At 40.7% G+C, this 15,163-nt stretch overlaps 1 long non-coding RNA gene and 1 pseudogene across 2 annotated transcripts in view; one reads left to right on the top strand and one right to left on the bottom strand.

The window, feature by feature from the left end:
• Positions 1–5,307, top strand: part of LOC143652298 (uncharacterized) — a 40,502-nt gene extending 35,195 nt beyond the window's left edge. For both annotated transcript variants that reach the window (XR_013160551.1, XR_013160550.1), the window contains exon 4: positions 5,168–5,307. This is a non-coding gene — a long non-coding RNA (uncharacterized LOC143652298). The remainder of the gene's footprint in view (positions 1–5,167) is intronic.
• Positions 5,308–9,001: 3,694 nt separating this feature from the next.
• LOC143651440 (E3 ubiquitin-protein ligase RFWD3 pseudogene) lies at positions 9,002–14,498 on the bottom strand (annotated as a pseudogene).
• Positions 14,499–15,163: the final 665 nt, after the last annotated feature.

The following is a 15,163-nucleotide window of genomic DNA, read 5'->3' as shown; positions in this document are numbered from 1 at the left end:
ACAAACACAAGTCCCCACTGGGGTAGTCAAATCCTGTATGTATATGACTTTGCCTAACCCTCATCACCACCCCTTGAAGTCCCATTTTCCAGGTGAAGAAACTGAGTTTCAGAGATATCTAATGACTTGCCAAAGCCACACTGTTTGTCCGTGGTCAACCAGGCTGATGTCGGCCTTGAATTTAACCACTGCTAGGCTGGGGAGGAAGGGCGAGGGGGTGCTGCAAGCCAGAGGGAGGCTGGAGGAAAGGAAGAATGACTGGCCAAAGTCACACAGCAGGTCAGTTTCTGGGTAGAGACCCACATCTGTGCCACTGCAGGCTGAGAAGATTTGGGGCCCTGCCATCTCTGCCGTCCTTGGGTCCTCCCCCTGCCTATGAGGCAGTGCTGGCAGAAAGAATCATCAGGGGAGTAGCAAGCTACCTGCTGCTCATACTTCCCTGGCAATAGGTAAAAGAGGCTTTGGGTCCTGGCCCAAAGTTGAGGTCTAGGCCCGCAGGTGGTGACAGCTGATGCCCCAGAGGCAGGGCTGCCTGCCCCAAAGTGGGGGAGTCAGTCTGGGAAGATCAGCAGGTCGCTGAGCAGCCCGCGCGGATGAATAATCTTTTCTATGTAGCTAGAAGGCAGATGAATAGTTATGAAGTTATGTATTTATTTATCTGTTGTTTTGTACCTGCTTTTTAGTCCACATCTAGAATTTTTTGGGGGGAGGGTCTTTTTAAAAAATGTATTTTTATTGAGATATCTTCATGCACAATATAGTCCATCCAAAGCACACAATCAATGGTTCACAATATCATCACATAGCTGTGTATTCATCACCACGATCATTTTTAAAACATTTCCATCACTCCAGAAAAATATAAAAACAAAAGAAAAAACCATTCATCCTATGCCTCTTACCCCTCTCTCTCACTGACCACTAGTACTGCTATCTACCCCCCTTTTTTTTACTCCTTATCCCCAAAGCCCTGTTATTTATTTATTGTCCTTAATTTTTTTACTCATCTGTCTAATCCATGGATAAATGGAGATTCAGCTACAAGATATTCACAAGCACAAGGCCACACTGTAAAAACTACATAGTTACACAATCGTCTTCAGGAATCAAGGCTACTAGAATGCAGTTTAACAGTTTCACGTACTTCCCTCTGGCCTCTCCAATACACCACAGATTAAAAAGGGATTTCTATATAATGCATAAGAATAACCTCCAGGATAATCACTCAACTCTGTTTGAAATGTCTCATCCACTGAAAATACATTTTGTCCCATTTTCTCTTCCCCCTTTTGGTCAAGACGGAAATGTTCTAAACTAGAAATGGTTGCATAAGTCTGTAAATAAACTAAAAATCATTGAATTGTACACTTAAGATGGTTGGATTTTATAGTTTATAAATTATAAATCAATAAAGTTGTTTTTTAAAGTGTGAAAAAAATGCACTGACAAAAATGGTTTAAGTATTTGGCATTATTCTGACAAGTTTAATTCTTTTTTTTTTTTTTTTTTTTTTTTTTGGCATGAGCAGGCTCTGGGAATTGAACCTGGGTCTCAGGCCTGGCAGGAGAAAACTCTGCCACTGAGCCACCATTATACTGCCCTCTGACAAGTTTAATTTTGATTTTAATTGTTCTAGTTTGCTATATACCGTTTGGAATGCAATATACCAGAAACGGAACGGCTTTTAAAAAGGGAAATTTAATAAGTTGCTTGTTTACAGTTCTAAGGCCAAGAAAATGTCCCAATTAAAGCAAGTCTGTAGAAATGTCCAATCTAAGGTAGCCAGGGAAAGATACCTTAGTTCAAGAAGGTTGATGAAGTTCAGGGTTTCTCTCTCAAGTGAGAGGGTACATGGTGAACACAGTCAGAGTTTCTCTCTCACCTGGAAGGGCACATGGCAAACACGGCATCATCTGCTAGCTTCTTCTCCTGGCTTCCTGTTTCATGAAACTCCCCAGGAGGCATTTTCCTTCTTTATCTCCAAAGGTTGCTGGCTGGTAGACTCTGCTTTTCATGGCTGTGTCATTCTGCTCTGCTCTCTCTCTGAATTGCCCTCATTATCCAAAATGTTTCCTCTTTTATAGGACTCCAGAAACTAATCAAGACCCACCCAAATGGGTGGAGACACGCCTCTACCTAATCCAGTTTAAACAACCACTCTTGATTTAATCACATCTCCAGAGAGATGATCTGATTACAGATTCAAACATATAGTACTGAACAGGGTTTAGGAGAAACGGCTGCCTTTTCGAAATGGGATGAAGATTAAAACATGGCTTTTCTAGGGTATATACATCCTTTCAAACTGGCACAGTTTATATACATGGTGAGATGTTTGTTTGCAGACAATTTCCAAGGTCATTTTAGTAACAAATATAAATGATATTAAAAATGTGTTTTTATTAAAAGAAAAGAAAAAAGACAGTTTTATCCTGAGATAAAATAAATGGTTGTTACAAAATGAGGAAAAAGTATAGGACAAAGCCTGAATAAATATAAGTTGCTAAAGGTTCACAGAAAAAGAAATTATGGTCAAAATCAAGACAGATTTTAATAAGTCTATCTACAAAATGTTTAAAAGCTGTATTATCAAATTATATACGGATGCAAGATTAAAATTTGGTTTTCCTCTGTTAAAGTGGCAAAGTTTTCCTGGACTATTAGTCCATTTTAGTGAAAAGTTACAAAAGTCTTTTCTAAATAATCAATGTAAAAAGCGGAGAGTCTGTTTTTTATCAGAATAACTTCTTGTACTTTATGTTATCTTTATCACGTTCTTACCTGTGTAAGAAAAATAAATCATCACATTGTTTGAAAATGATTTATTGCTTCATAAACAATGGCTAGTGGATTAAATATTTGAATGTCTATCTGGAAACAATGATTGAGAAAACATGGAAGGGAAATTATGGGAAAAAACATTATGAAAAAATATGGAACATTGTTCAATGTACTGATGTATCTGTTTTTCATGTAGATGCCCACTTGACCCTAAATTCACCTGAAAGTGAGTATAATGCTACCACAGATCCCTTGGCAAAAATTGCTGTGAATGCCATTACTGCAGAAGACTCCATTCTTGCACAATTGGCAATCTGGACATTTAGGTTCACAAACTGTGCGCAGGTGAGCACATGCCAGAAGAGCTGATTCACCTTTTTCTATTTTAAATCAGATTAAAAATCAACATAAAATTTGTAAAAAAGATGTTTCCAAAAATGGTCCTTGTAATAGAGGGTGCCAGTACATATGCACCTGTGCAGACACCTGCTCTGGAGTCCTTGTCGCCAGTGTGTACCACCATGCCACCCAAAGAAAGACTTGTAAAACTTTAGATATTATTACACTGTATTATGGATCCCTTTTTACCAATCCAAAGTGACAATGGTTCCCATCTTAAGGGCAATGAATAATTACTCCTTATAAAAAGGAAACTGGGAAAAGCTAAATCATGCTCCTAATGTAACAACTCGTGTAGGAAAATTTGGCTCTACTGATATCAAAGTTAGCGACAAAATCTGAATAAAGAAACACAACCAAGACAGACCAATAGCAACTGAAATAATAGCAGAGAGAAATAATAATAGAATGATAGTGACCTATGCTGGAAAGGATAAATTAAAGATATTTATCCTTTATTGCCCACTGATCAACTTTTTCTTCGTGAATAAGTATGTTACAGTGTTCATCTTCAACTGAGGGGTTGACTGACAGTCTGCCATCATGGACTTACACCCATGCCCAAGTGCATAATGCCACTCACGGCTGGATCTGTGCAAAATTCCTGACTGATGCAGCTGCAGGACTTCTGTGGCAAATAACACCAACCACTGGAAAGAACTAAACTTGACTAAATCTAACAACTGCTCAAAAAGGACCTTGTGCCATTATGCATGTGGAATATTGTATAACAATATATATAATAACAATATATACTATAATTACATACTTATAATATAACAATATATATATCTATTTCCCTGATAATAAAAATTCTGTGGAAAATGCTTTACAAGAAATAGATGAAGAGGTAAAATTCATACATACCCCTTCCCAAGACCCTTTGCACTTATAATGGACCACTCTCACTGGTTCTTGGTGTTTGGTATTGTGCTAGTTTGAAAGGATGTATGGACCCTAGAAAAGCCATGTTTTAATCAAAATCCCATTTCGTAAAGGTAGAATAATCCCTATTCAATACTGTATGTTTGAAACTGTAATCAGATCATCTCCCTAGAGATGTGATTTAATCAAGAGTGGTTGTTAAAAACTGGATTAGGTGACGACATGTTTCCACCCATTTGGGTGGGTCTTGATAAGTTTATGGAGTCCTATAAAAAAGAAAACATTTTGGATAATGAGGGAAATTCAGAGAGAGCAGAGCAGAACGACACAGCCACGAGAAGCAGAGTCCACCAGCCAGCGACCTTTGGAGATGAAGAAGGGAAATGCCTCCCAGGGAGCTTCATGAAACAGGAAGCCAGGAGAAGAAGCTAGCAGATGATGCCGTGTTCACCATGTGCCCTTCCACTTGAGAGAGAAACCCTGAACTTCATCAGCCTTCTTGAACCAAGGTATCTTTCCCTGGATGCTTTTGATTGGACATTTCCACAGACTTGTTTTAACTGGGACATTTTCTCAACCTCAGAACTGTAAACTAGCATCTGATTAAATTCCCCTTTTTAAAAGCCATTCCATTTCTGGTATATTGCATTCCGGCAGCTAGCAAACTAGAACAGCTAGCCAAACTAAAACAAACTAGAACTGGCTGTCCTCCCAGAAAGAGGTGCATTTTGATAAAAAGGATTTATCTAGGTCCCAGGAAACTCCTCTTGGTCCCCAGCCAGTTCCTAGAGGACCACCTGGGCCTGGTCACGTAATCTAATTGGACTCTAGCCACTATTGTGTAACAATACCATATACACTGCATGCAGACAGTGAGACTAGAGGGAATCTCAAATATGAGATAGAGAGAATCTCATATGGGAAGAAGATGCTCTGCTTGGATTTTTACTAATCAGACCCTGAATGCTGTCTCTGAGATTCCCCAGCACTCCTCTTTAGATGTTGATGCTGTCCCATCTGGTGATGTAACTCTGTCTCAATTCTAATAATCTTTTAATTACTTTCCTAATAAATTCTGTTTTTTCTTTTCTTTTTTATTTAGGTGCATGATCTTGGAATCAAACCAGGGTCTCCCACATGGAGGACGAGCATTCTACCACTGCACCACCTGTGCACCCAATAAACTCTGGTTTCATATCACTGAAGTCTGTGTTACTTGTAAATCTGAGTCTATAAATTAAATGGCCACAAATATCACCTTGCCTTTTGTGCAACACTGGTTCGGCAGCATTCTGAAGCTTTCTCCAAAGTGCTTCTTTTTTTAAAGGATTTGAGCAAACTAATCAAGACCCATGTAGAATGGGCGGAGACATGTCTTCATCTAATCAAGTTTAATACCCACAATTGATCGAGTCACATCTCCATGGAGATAACCTAATCAACTTTCCAAATTATAATACTGAATATGAAGTAGAAGAAACCGTTGCTCCCACAAGATTGATTAGGATTAAAACATGGCTTTTCTAGGGTACATAAATCATTTCAAACCACAGGACGGTTGTTGTTCTAGTTTGCTAGCTGCCGGATTGCAATATACCAGAAATGGAATGGCTTTTAAAACAGAGAATTTAATGAGTTGCTAGTTTACAGTTCTAAGGCCGAGAAAATGTCCCAATTACAACAAGTCTATAGAAATGTCCAATCAAAGGCATCCAGGGAAAGATACCTTGATTCAAGAAGGCTGATGAAGTTCAGGGTTTCTCTCTCGAGTGAGATGGCACATGGTGAACATAGTCAGGGCTCCTCTCTCAGCTGGAAGGGCACATGGCGAATACAGCATCATCTGCTAGCTTTCTCTCCTGGCTTCCTATTTCATAAAGCTCCCCAGGAGGCATTTTCCTTCTTCATCTCCAAAGGTCACTGGCTGATGGACTCTCTGCTTCATGGTGCTGCAGCATTCTCTGCCCTCTCTGAGTCTCTAATTCTCCAAAATATTTCCTCTTTTATAGGACTCCAATAAACCAATCAAGACCTACCCAAACAGATGGAGACATGTCATCACCTAATCCAAATTAACAACCACTCTTGACTAAATCACATCACCCAGGGAGATGATCTCATTATAGTTTCAAACATACAGTATTGAATAGAGATTATTCTACCTTTATGAAATGGGATTTATATTAAAACATGGCTTTTCTTAGGGGGCATACTTCCTTTCAAACCAGCATAGTTGTGTAGAAGCATGCCGGATTACCATGCAGTCTAAGGAAGCTTGGGCCTGAATGATGGGTAGCTCTCCAGTCAAAGTTGGCCATTAATGGAGTCCTCTATTTCCCAGGGATTAGCCTGTCTTCATATACCTGCTGGTGAGCCATTTGCTGCGAGCAGCCCATGGGAAGCATGACCTCCACGCGGACTTTCCAATGGTTTCAGGACATGGCAGCAGGGAGCCATTAGTCAGTTAAGCTCCTTGTAGCTGGCTGTCTGCTAAGACCATTCTCACAACCATCACCACACTTCTGTTAGTGGGCCACAACACTAGGAAATCATGTTCATTGAAATCAGCTGAGAAACACTGATGGTTTTTCTTTCCCTAGAAGCAGTTTATTGAGGTGCAATTCACATAATGTAGTCATTTTTTAAAATTTAATTTATTTTGTATTATTTAATTAAAACAATATACAAACATGAACATTCTTAACATATCAAATATCCGTGTATGGTGTACAATCAATGGCTCACAATATCACCACATAGTAGTATATTCATCACCATGATCATTTTTTAGAACATTTGCATCACTCCAGAAAAAGAAATGGAAAGAAAAAAGAAGAAAATCACACTAGGTGTTCTTTAGGGTTGGCAGGAATGATTTTGATTGGGGGTTGGCAAACCATGATAAAACAGCAATATCTAGATGACGCTTGCATAAGAGTAGCCTCCAGAGTAGGCTTGAATCTATTTGAACTCTCAGCAACTAACACCTTGTTACAATTCCTTTCCCCCTTTTGCCCAGGAAAGCAATGTCAGTACCACACCAGGACCAAGCTCATGCCTGGGAGTTTCAGCTTCTTAAATCCTTAGTTTTAAATTTTGATTATTCCTTTGGTTTCTTGGATTTTAGTTTTTAAGTAGGTCTTCTCAGAAGGAACCATAAATGCTGTATTCCCTTGCATTTTTCATATTTCACTGCCTTTCTTTTTTCCTTGAACCTTCTTTTATCGCCTTCTTAATTGGTTCTAAATTGTATAGATTTCTTTTTTTTTTTTTCACGTGGTAAATTCTTTATTTTCAACTTAACGTTAAAACACAGAACCCACTGTCCTGTTTCCAAAATAGGTACAAGGATATATATAATGCCAAGACATTTTTAAGTTCACTTAAATCCAAACCTATGGAAAATAACCTTAAGAGATAGGGGTGAAGAAATATGGTGAGGCAGAGAACCTTGTGGTGCAGAGGAGACCTGAACCTGCGGCTACAGATGGAGGGAGAGGGGAACGTTCCTTGGAGAAATTGGTTACGTTATATAGTCACATGAATTTAATTCCACGTGTATACTTCTGCAAGGAATGGCAAGACATAAGAGTCACCCAACTTCCCTGGTAATATGTCCCTTGGTTCGTACATTTAGCGGAATTAATAACCAAATAATTTGAGTGTACTTCAATCTACTCAGGCCCCAGCCCTTGGCGCTGCCAAGGGGACAGGAAAATCAAATCCCAATTGTATCCCAGTTCTAAAACAAAGGCAGTCAAGGAGTGACCACCTGTATCCTCTCTGTGACAGTCTGCTAAAACCAAGAGTTGTAGTTTTATAAATTCAGATACTGTTCTGCCACCAGTCAGAGACCTGGGCAACCAATCTTAAGCATCCATATATTAGAAAGAAGCTCTTATCTTAGAAAAGGGGGATTTGCCCTAGGGCCAGAAGCTGGGTTTTTGAAAGAGGTCCTCAAATATGCGATGGGAGGAGAGCAATTCAGGGAGACTAGTCCAACACAAAAGCCACTAAAAAGTACCACTAGAACTTGGAATTCTAGGGAAATTGACCCCAAAATCTCTTACTGGTGAGAAAAATCCTGGAAACAGCTCCCGAGTTGTAGTAAGTCAGAACTGTTATGTATGAACAATAAAGACAACATCTCTGTAACAATTATTTAATAAAATCACACTGTGTTAAGCTATCATCTCTCAAGGACAGAACATCAATGTGCAAGTTCTAATGTGGACCCATGGTATAGCAGGGTAGCCTTGGGCTGTGGGTTTTTACTATCAAAAGGACACATATGTAAATGAGGTCTTTATTTGAGAAAAGTGCAGCTCTCGATTTAGGACAATCAGGCTTGGAATGGAAGCTGACAGACATCTCTCCATCACCCACACAGTTCTCCAACTGCTACTATCTTCCCGAGAACAACCATTTCACGTGAAAGACCTTTAGAAAAGTTTAAGAACGGAGGCAAATCAGAGAAACTTGGAAGTAAGCATCAGTTCTCATGGGGAAGGCTTTACCTGGGAATTATGAACACTCTCAAGAATAGCCCCTCACTCCCAAGGACTTTAGCTTTATTCAGATATGAACTCTCTCAAAAAGGAAGAGACAAACCCTTTGTCCTGTTTCGACAGCAGTCTGAGCAGCTTCACTTTTGGAAGCCATCTTGGGTGGCCCCTTTCCCTTATCCTGTTACTGGGGCAGGAGGAGGAAGATGATTCAGGTAACAGCTTTGATATATCACTCATCTTTTCCTAGTAAGAAGGAAAATGGTCTTCAAAGTATGGCTTATATAAAACAAATCCTAAGTTGTCTAGGAAAAATGGGTCTTCCTCACTGCTCAAACAAGTGGTTTCCTTCCTTAGCTCTCACAATAAACTGAACTTAATGCACTCAGCATTAGGATAGGGTCTATGGCTCATGAGCCACTTCCAGCCCTGAGCTTGCCAATATCCCAGCACAGCACACCAGGGACATAGTGCCACAAAGCACACCAGATGTACACTACCACACATTTCTGTGGGATAAGAGAACAAGGTACCAAAAAGTTTTCACCACTCAAGGTCAGAAACAAATCAAATCTTAATCAAGACTCTATAGTGCCCTCTTGTATTTAACTGAAGTATCTTCTTCATCCACCAAGAAGCAGCAAGATGGTTGGTCCTTTCAGAGACTCAGAATTCCCAAGTCTACTGGCCCAAGTGATAAGATCACTCAGTTGGGGTGTCATAGTTCCTGGAAAATTCTGGATATATACCACTACCCTAAATGAGTGCTTGAAGAAAACTCTAAGGTCCAGCAGAGAAATGACACAACAAACCAACAAGATCCATGACGGTTTTTAACCCAAGAAACTGAGAATGTGGATGGAATGCCAGACACTCACTCTCTTGATTGACAAAGCAGATACAATATATAGTGCCTCAGGGACGCAGTTGTAGAATCACACTCATCCAAATGAACCATCACCCCAACAGTTCTAGGCCGCAAGCAACAAGCAGGGATCTTGCTCAGAGCTGCTGGTACCAGTTTAACGTAACCAGTGGCATGTCTGACAGGCTTCAATATTGTGGTCACTCCCATCTATGGATGTGGACCATCTTCTCTGTTAAGGTAGCCAAGTAGCTGTGATGGTTCACCTCAAATGGGCAGATGTCCAAGACAGGCTGATCAGTCTGCAGTTTCTGCAGCAAGGAGCCACTGCTAGCATTCCATAGCAAGGCAGAATTTGATGCTTCATCCCCAGCACACACCAGGATACTGCCATCATTCTCTGGGCTTTGGAAAATGGCACTTTTGGTCAGTAGTTTGCAACTGGGTCCCCCAAGGAATGTTTGTACAGGATGGCAGGAACAGACTGGCTCTCCAGCATTATCCACTTTGTAGGACATCTCCATTAGCACACTTCGTAAAGTGTTGTGGTTTTTATCAGGCCTGTAAGTCACAAGACAGTGCCGGGTGCTGCTCTCTGTCTGAAAGGCTGTACAGCCCCCTGGCTCCAACGGCAGCACATGAGGCCAATGAGAAAAGCCCATTTTCAACTCCCAAAAGGAAGCATTTTCCAAGGTTCCAGCCAGCACCCCACCATGTGGAAATGCAGCAGAGGCTGCTCTGGGTATGTACGAAAGGGATACCAATGGGCATCTGGCTTTCTGAGGTACTAACTCTTGGACATGATAGCTTGTGTTTCGCAGATCATACACCAGAATTGACCCATGGATTAGTCCACCATAGAAGTAATTGTTTTCATCAAGACACCAGCAGCAGCTCCAGACAGGGCGCCCAGTATTATAAGTTTGGACCACAGTATTTGTTTCCAGGCTGGTCAGTTTAATAGTGTTGTCCAGGGAAGCAGAGAGCAGCAAGCCTTTGGACCGACCACTGAAAGCCAGTCCACGTATCTGTTTATTATGCAATGGAATGTACTGACTGCTTTTCATGTTGGCAGTACTCAGCATCTTTACACCAAAGCCTGGAAAGAAGGAGGTCTGAGGAGATGGTTGTGACACTACCAGGCAGCTCAAAGTATCACAGTACGACATGATTTGACAGTACCCTGTCTGGGACACTGTGAAGGATTTCTGGAAATGGTACTTGTGCTGGCCCTGGCTGGAAGGAAGGCAGCCTAGGAAATGTGCTTGGGAGTTCCTGGATTGCTGCAGAACTTGATCCTGATGCTGCACAATAAGATTTTGCAATTCCTGGACACGACTATGAAGCTTAGTGCATTCATCAGTGAGGACCTGAAGCTGGAGCCGGCACTGTGCAGATTCTAATTCAGCCTGCTTTCTTAACATCTGTTCCTTCTGCAAAGAACTTTTCATGCACTCCTGTTCACTAGTGTCCAAAGCTCTTAGGGTTCGGGCATAAAGGACAACGATGTCACTGTGCCTGGCTTTCTTGTTGCACTGGGGACATTTTCGTGCCTGTTCTTTGAGCCATTTAGAAATGCATCTATATCCAAAGAGGTGCCCACAGTGTAATGCTGAGACCAGCATTGGTCCATTGTTCCAAACACATTGTGCAAGTGTCCCCTTCTTCCTCATCCACAGGAACAGAAGAGAGAAGACAGTTGGACTTTTGGGGAGACTGCTTGGGGAGGATGTCTCCTCCATCAATACACGTAGCTTCTTGCTCTGCTGAGTTACTTCCTGGTGGCTCTGCTGAGTCATTCTCAGAATCTTCCAGAATGACTGTCCCAGATTCCTCTGTCTGGACAACCTCTTCATACTCTGTGGAGCTGTCACTGTCAGATTCGGAACTACTTGATACCTGCAAGTCTTCAGAGACAAGACTCCTAGTGTCTGAATGGTCAGAGGCAGCTGGCAAGGGAGGCTGGGTCCTGCTCACTTGAAAGTAAGCATCCAATGGGGCTCTTGATCTGGCACTGTCTGCCCTCTGAGACCCTCTGTGCCTTGTCCTACGTGAAGCAGACCCCCTTCTTCTCCTTGCTCTTACTGGCCCCACAGTATGGTCTGAAGGTGGAGGTCTCAGGAATTCCAGCATGCCATGAAGCCTCTGTAGCCCAGTGATAAAGCTGTTCATTGAATTCAGTGAAGACACTTGGACAGTGGCGTTAACATCAGATTCCTGCCTATTCTCTTCTGAAGTTCCTGGATTGTTATTCTCTTCATTCTCTTCTCTAGAAAGGTCTACTTCCTCTGTCAGGTCAATGGACACCTGTGGAGCAGGTTGGAGCAGGTTGAAGCAGGGGCGGTGTCACATGGCTGCTGACCACTTCAGCAGAAGCAGGCAGTTCTGCAGCATGATGATCAATCTGCTCCTGAAGATTATATTCCATTGCTTCATGAGACGTCACTGAAGACAGAAGGACGCGTAGAGCTCGTGAGCCCGCGCAGTGGCAGCTCCTGCTTTCGTAGAACCAGCACTGCCCGGGCCCCAACCGCCACTTCCTAAGCAGCCGTATCTCCCCGCCTTAAATTGTATAGATTTCTTGAATTCCATCTTTACCTTTCCTCTTAGCAACCTCTAAAGTCCAATTCCAGTCTGGATTGGTTGAGCATTCGGCTTACTCTCCAGCTCTGGTACTGATGTTCATTCCTCTCCTAAATTAGATTCACTCTTTCTTGGATTTCTATCTTCCTGGTTTTGTTTTTTCATCGTGTGTATGAGAGACTTTATTCTCCCATTTTGTTAGAATTTTTGTTCTAGTGACTTTCTAGGAAAGGATTTATGAGAAATAAACTTTCTGAATCCTTCCATGCCCGAAAATGTCTTTCGTCTTCTCTTGCTGTTGGTTGACATCCATTTTGGATGGATTTGGAATTACAAACTAAAACTCATTTTCTCTCATATATTTGATAGCATTGCTCTGTCATCTTATAGCATTCCCTGTTGATGACGAAAAATCTAATATAGCCTGATTCTGATTCCTTCATAATTGACTTTTGTTTTCACTAGTTCTTTTACGATTTTCTCTTTAACCTTAACTTTCTGAAATTTTACAATTCCAAACATGGATCATTCTAAATTAATTCTTTCTTTCTTTTCTTTTTTTGCCTGAGCAGGCACCGGGAATTAAATCCAAGTCTCTGGCGCGGCAAGTGAGAACTTTGCCTGCTGAGCCACTGTGGCTCGCCCATAAGTTTTTTCTTGTTGTTGCTTTGTTTTGATTTTTTGGCATGGGCAGGCACCAGGAATCAAACCCAGGCCTCCGGCATGGCAGGCCAGAACTCTGCCTTAAATTAATTTTGAGGGGCACTTGTGATGCCCTTTCAATTGAGAAAGGCCTTTCCTTTATTTCTGAAAAACTATCTTGTATTAGTTCTTGATGATGTCTTCTCAATTTTCTCTATTATTTCTTTCTGGACCTCTTATTTGCAGGACACGAGGCCTCTTGCATAGAGCCTTTTCCTCTTGTCTTTTCTCTGATATTTCCAATCTTCAATATTTGTTGTTCTGTTTTCTGGGAGATTTGCTTAACGTTATCTTCCTAACTTTCTTCTGATTATTTTATTTTGGCAACCTCTATTTTTAATTTCCAAGAGCTCTTTATTGTTTTCTGATTATTTATTTACTTTGATTTTTACTGTATAGTATCACATATATACAAGGCAAAGAAATTAAAAAGCAATAGTTTTCAAAGCACTTTTCAACAAGTATACAGGACAGATCCCAGAGTTTGTCATGGCCTACCATACAATCCTCTCAGATTTTTCCTTCTAGCTCCTCCAGAATATAGGAGGCTAGAGGGCTTAAATACTTTTTTATCATCACAATCAACTTTTTTCCTTCTTTTTTTGTGAAAAATAACATATACAAGAAAGCTATACATTTCAAAGCACAGTACTACAATTAGTTGTAGAACATATTTCAGACTTCGACATGGGTTACAATTGCACAATTTTAGGTTTTTACTTCTAGCTTCTCTAAAGTACTGGAGACTAAAAGAGATATCAATTTAATAATTCAGCATTCATATTCATTTGTTAAGTCCTTTCTTTTATGTATAATTCCACCATCACCTTTGACCTTTCCATACCTCTCATTGGGGTTGTTTGGGTTATCACAATTCTAAATTTTTTATATTGGAAGGGCCTGTCACTAATATGGGGTAGGGAGATGGAACTATCTGATGTTCTGGAGAGGCTGGGCTAGATTTCAGGACTTATCTGGTCCAGGGGCCCATCTGGAGGTTATACGTTTCTGGCTAGTTACTCTAGTGCCTGGAACCCTTGTGGAATCTTATAAATTGCCCCAGGTGTTCTTTAGGATTGGCTGGAATGGTCCTGGTTTGAGACTGGCAGGTTATGATAGGGAGCAAGGTCTACCTGAAGCTTGTGTAAGAGCAACCTCCAGAGTAGCCTCTCGACTCTCTGTGAATTCTCTCTGCCACTGATCCTTTATTAATTACACTTCTTTTCCCCCTTTTGGTCAGGATAGAATTGTTGATCCCACGGTGCAGGTCTGGATTCATCCCTGGGAGTATCTCCCACGTCACCAGGGAGACTTTCACCCCTGGATGTCGTGTCCCATGTTGGGGGGAGGGAAATGATTTCAACTTGCAGAGTTGGGCTTAGAGAGACTGAAGCTACATCTGAGCAACAACAAAGGTCCTCCAGAAGTAACTCTTAGGCATACCTATAGGTAGCCTAAGCTTCTATGCTACCTATATAAGCTTCACAAGAGTAAGCCTCAGGATCAAGGGCATGGCCTATTGATTTGGGTGTCCCTAAAGTTTGACACAGTATCAGGGGATTCCCTGATGGTAAGATTTAGTAGTTCCAAAGTCTTTATCCCCTCCCTCAAGGGAGTTTGCCAATACTTTTTGATTATCTGCTTAATATGCTCTATAAAGTAGTCATTTTAAACTGAGTATTCAATGGTACTTAATACATTCACAGTATTGTGCAGCTACCACCTTGCTCTACTTACAAAATATTTTCATCATCCACATTTGGAAACTCCTTACCCATTAAGCAATACCTTCTCATTGCCCCCTCTTCCAAGCCCCTGGCAACCTTTAAGCTACTCTGTTTCTATTGTTCTGCCTATTCTGAACAGATTATATTTCATCTGAACAGTTATATTTCATACAAATGGAATCATTCAATATGAATTTTGTGTCTGTCTTTTACTTAGCACAGTGTTTTCAAGGTTCATCCCTGTTGTAGCATATAATGCATTTTTTTAGCATTTTATTTTGAAACAATTTCAAACTTACAGGAAAGTCAGAAAAATAGCACAGGCAAAAAAATACAGAGAATTTCAATACATCCCCTACCCAGATACCCAGATTTACCAACTTTTAACATGTTGTCACATTTTCTAAATCATTCTTTCCATCTATCTACTTACATACCTATCTATTTTATAAATATTTGAGAGTAGATTGCATACAAGATGCTCCTTGAACTCTGAATACTTTCATTTACATCTCCTAAGAAGAAGGATATTCACTTATGTAACCACATTAAATATAGTTATCAAGTTCAAGAAATTTAGCATTGGTACAAAGCACATAGTCTATATTCCAATTTTTTCAACTGTCCCAGTAAAGTCCTTTTGGACATTTTCTCTTCTATTTTGAGATACTATATGTTTTGTATTTAGTTGCCATTGTCTGCTGAGTCTCTTCTTC

Source organism: Tamandua tetradactyla, chromosome 12 (genome assembly GCF_023851605.1).
Source record: "Tamandua tetradactyla isolate mTamTet1 chromosome 12, mTamTet1.pri, whole genome shotgun sequence".
NCBI lineage: Eukaryota > Metazoa > Chordata > Mammalia > Pilosa > Myrmecophagidae > Tamandua > Tamandua tetradactyla.
Note: the sequence above shows the minus strand (reverse complement) of the source record. Positions and strands in the feature narration are given on the sequence as shown.